We start from the raw sequence: 5,063 nt of genomic DNA, 5'->3' as shown, positions 1-5,063 counted from the left end.
CACCTCATCCGTAGTTTGACCGCCGACAGTCAGAAAACGTGCGTCTTTCATTTTTTGCTCCCAATGACCTTGTCAAAAGACTGTGGGGCATCACATCTCCCTTAATTATTCGCATTTGGCGGCATTTATTGTATCGCAGACATTTCCTTGCACCTCTTTAGCATAGCGCTTCTCGGCCTTTGCACGTTGCGGTTCAACGTTGTCACTAACTTGGTAAATTGTTTTTCTTTTTGCCGTATAAGTGTTTATCTTTGCCCTCTTGCATATTTGGGAACATACTAAGGCTTAGTAATATGCTGTTAACTTGAAAACAAAATATGCTCTATGCCCTGTTACTCACTCGCAGTGGCCGAAGAATTCAACAGCAGCGCGAATTCACCATAGTTTTATTAGGCTCAAGTACTCAGCCACGCTGTAGTAGCCATCAGCTGACCACCGGCCACCTGGGGAATCACTTTAAATACCATACAAAAAGCTGAAATAATCAATGCCTGATCACAAGAAGGTTACTGACGACATAAAAACTGAATTTATAGATAGGTTTTTCACATAGATACGCGTGTCTAAGACACGCTTTGAAAACTGGGCATATCAACATCACACGTCGAATGAAAAGTATTTGCTTCATTCTTGAGCAATTAGAGAATGCACGTTGAGTTTCTGAACAGCCGTGTCACGACATTCGCAATGATTACACCTCATCTGCATTGTGATCCTGACATCTCACCTCTGCTACACCTACAACAAGACTGTCCAATTATAGGGTGGATTTCCAGCACTCTACTCCGAGCATCGGCTGTCACCGGGACAGCAATAGGCAGCCTAGAACATCGGCTGAATCGTGCGAAGGGCAACGACTCCCTCCAACAAAATGGCAGCGTAGTAAGTCTGTAATTGATTCGCCGCCGTTGCTCGTAATGACAGGGTAGGGCACGGGTCTCACCTCTGCGTCACTATCCTTCCCACATCGCTTCTCTCTCTATATGGACCATGCTCTGTCTTTACGAACATGGCCTCTCCAAGCACTGATTAGAATAGAAAGTTCTGGCAAATTTCGTTTCTTTAGGTGATATTCCTTTCGAGATCAGTGAATTGAGCACGATGAGTGATGGGCAATATAGCTGTTATGCGTAAGCAAATCTGTGTTGTCTATTTTATTCGCATAAACATTTATATTGTTAACAATGACGGTGTCAGTAATTACAGCAATCATTAAAGTAATGTGGGAATTTACCTAATGATTTTTTTAACGGTGAAGTGTTCACAGAAATATATTTGTTTCCCAGTGCGTTTGAAGCTGTCGTATTGAAATTCCAGCTTCTATGTGAAATAGATTCTTGGCCATGTCGAACCGTAATGAATTAATACATTACAAGGAGCACGCAGAACATAACACTAGCAAGATAGTGCAAACACTAAATGTTACGCTTAGCTGCAGAAATCGCAGCCTAAATATGTGAGCATTAAAGTGTTCTGCAGAGAAAGAATGTTTTGTTTTCTATTTTGTTGGTCTGTTAGTACGGGTCTGTATAATGCTAATAAACATATAGTTTATTCCGACGTCTTACCAAGACAGTGGATCACAATACAGGGTTCATATGCCCTATTGTATGCCTTAAATTTTCGGAGATTTGCACGAAGCAACCAAAGTTGAAGATTATACTACTACAGAGAGAAAATAACTAGTGTGCTTCAGAAAGGTCCAAAGTACGCAAACGTACCTGCATTGTTGCCACCGGGGACGAATACACCGACCAGAGGCATTTCGCGACACGTCCCAGACAAAATCCTCCTCAGTTGCTGTCTGAGTGTGTCTAATGTGCTTGCCAAAGTGGAAACGTGGGGACGTAAGTCGAAAGATATTGTCCATGTAGCCAACTTTCTGGAGCCTAAAGTGATAAATCGTGATAAAGAAAGGTTCTTTCCGAATCGTTCTCGAGCAGTTCTTCTCGTAGAAACCAAAACTACGGCAGAAAACAACTTTGTTATTAAGAATAAGCCAAAAAAGATTACTGCATCTCCCACTAAAAGGAACCATGTGGGGATGCGAGGCAGCACTAAGGCTTGCATTTGCGTTTCAATTTCTATATTTCTGTGTATATTTCGTTTGTGTGTGTGTAGTCGGTGACAACCCAAGAATAAATATAGGCTCCACCCACGAGGCCTCATAGGACTTATTTTCCATGCCTCCGCGCTACATAAGAAGTAGTTCTCAAATGAAAGCGGAGCGATAATGCAATAATTTGGAATTTCCACTCATGCAATTTTCATAATGCAATTTTCACTCATGCAATATTTACGTTACAATACTTGATTAGTGTTGAAATACAGAATCCAGAGCTCGATAAATAAACGTTAGAAGGCGCCTGCTTCTGCGTCAGCCTAGCAATATATCTGTTGTTTAAATCACACCTCCGCCCCACCCCTGCGCTCATCTCGGAGTCCAAGAAGAAGCAATACATATCCCTCGAAGGCGACGTTTCTGCGCGGCACCTAAAGTTGTACTAAACCAACATTAAGACATTTCAAATGAAGTTTAAAATTAAAAATTGTTCTTTTGAGGTTTCAGAAAATGAAACTAGGGCAATAATCACATTTCATTAGGCTGTTAGCAATTTTTTTACGAAACTTTGGATGCCAGGTTCTTTCACTGTCTTCTGCAACTACGGCAACTATGACTCAAAGCGAAGAGTGAAGGAGTGATCTGAGATTGACTTTGCGAATTTCGATTCTTGTGCTGCCTTAAACACCGAATGTGCGTTTCGCGTCACTGTACTTGTCATCGTGTTTCACGTAAACGCCAATGTTTCATTGGACGTCTTGTATCATCGGAATAAAAGCGCGTAGCAGACATTCTACTTAACTGTGAGGATTATTGCATACGTTGTCGTTAAGTTAATGACGACGTACGCGGCTAAAGCGGCAGCGGCTAAAAGCTGTAGCTGAAGTTTCTTGCTCGCTTCGACAACTTGCACTCCATCGGGTCGCGATCACCCCGTCAGGCCTTCAATATTCAGTTTTTTCACAGCATGGCCCCCTTTTGCTGCAACAGGGGCTACTACCTTCAATGAATGTCTATGCGAAGGTGTGTGTCTGCAGGCAAGGGGGTTTTCTCTCTTTAGGGATTGCGAGTGTATATCGTGCGAGACTTTGCTTTCACAGCGGAGTGCAATGCATCCGTCGTTTCTTTAATGGGACTCTAATTTAATATAAACAACTTATCTCTTTGCGTGATATATACACGTAATGCAGGCAAAATGAAAAAAAAATACAAAGAGTAAGACTTTCTATTATGATATCGCAAAAGATGATACAATGTCTTAAACAAACTAAACGTTTTCTTTTTTTTTTCGCTCATCCATAGTTTTAGCGGCGTCGCTTCAGTGATGATCACGATCGATGTAACAGATCGTGGTTGATCTTGATCGCTGCGTCGATAACGATCGATGCAGCAATATTACATAGCTGGCGTCCTTTTCCGGCTTAAAGAACTTCGCACGGCATTTTTCATGCAAGGCGTTCGTACTTTGAGCGTGAGACAACTGCTTACGGTACGGACACTTGAGTCTGGCAGGCAATTAGGAGCCAGTGGTAATAAATTCCGTTAAAGTGACGCAGCTGTGCCAATTGGAACACGTCAAATTACACACATACACGATAACCAACAATTTGTTTTTTAATGCATACACCAATGCACATTCTCCCCACCTGGTTTGTTTACTTTCGTACTGCGTGACGCTGGAAGGTCCTCTCGGTTGCTTTTTTCTCACACCTCACCCGCACTCACAACACTCATATGGGTGCACAATATTGCATATATCGCAAACGATCACCGACATTCTCATGTTGCGACACCCAAGTAACACACTCACACAGGCACATGCGGCAACGCTGATGCCACACCTTTTGCGGGCGGTAAATGACAGACACGCACATTCCACAGAACACACACGCGCCCATTCAGCCTTCACCTTCACCTTACTGCACACGAATGACCACAACGACAATCGTTGATAGCGGCCATCCAAGTGACTCAGAGAATAGACGCTGTGTTGGTGATTCGTGCTGCCGAACCGACGGAACGCGGTGAAGCTCTGCCGCTTCGGTGTACTTGAAACACTTCAAAATCATAAACGCCAGCATCAAGCTACGGCCGACGACGATGATTTTGAGGGCGAGTGGATGAAATAGCTTCTTCTTGACGAAGAATACAGCGCAGAAAATCAAATGGACTCCTGATGGTCCCGGTGCAGCGGCACATCGCCTCTCGTCCCGAACGGCGCCACGCTGAATTTGCCATTGGTTCATCTTAACTCTTACGTCATAGCAATGAGCAGCCGCAGTGGTGGTGGTAGTGGTAAGACGAGGAGAAAGGTACCTAATTTCTGCAGCCCCGTCTCAGCAGGACGCGCATGATACAAATGGACAATGGTACACTTCTTAGCTTTTCACCGACTATAGTTGTGTACATGTTGTGTACCTCTTATGTTATCCCCCTCTCGATCTTGTGTATTACCATGTGTGGTGCAAAGTGTACACCCAGAGCTGCTAGGAGAGTGCATCAGAGCGAGCTTGCGTAGCATTATATACGACCATATACGACTGAATCGTTGTGGCGTAGATATGAATAGGAGAGGAGAAATGAAGCAAGCGCAGCACTTTGCCATCTCCTTCACAGCACATCCTCGCGTGAGCACGAGGAGAGGGGGTAAGAATTGGTGGAGGCACAGTGTGGAAGCAGAGGGTCGCCGAGGGACCGATAGAGCCCCGAGCAAAACCTTCTTCCCATATCAAAATCCAGGGAAAAGACCTACAACAGACTATCGGGAGCCAAAGCTGAGCTGGCGGAAAAATGCCAACGCCTCGCTGCGGCTCTGAAAGCAAGCTAAGAATGAATGAATGAATGAACAACTTTATTTATCCCTTGTTAAAGGGAAGGGGGCAACAGGAAAGGGTGTGGTGGGGATGAACTACTTGAAGTAGTCCTCCTCTACCCTCTCAGCCCACTCCAGGATGGCCTCCTGGATAGCGGGCCTCGAGCTGCGCAAGGCAGCCTCCCACTG

This window comes from Rhipicephalus microplus, chromosome 2, assembly GCF_043290135.1.
Source record: "Rhipicephalus microplus isolate Deutch F79 chromosome 2, USDA_Rmic, whole genome shotgun sequence".
Lineage (NCBI taxonomy): Eukaryota > Metazoa > Arthropoda > Arachnida > Ixodida > Ixodidae > Rhipicephalus > Rhipicephalus microplus.
This window is presented reverse-complemented; position numbering follows the sequence as displayed.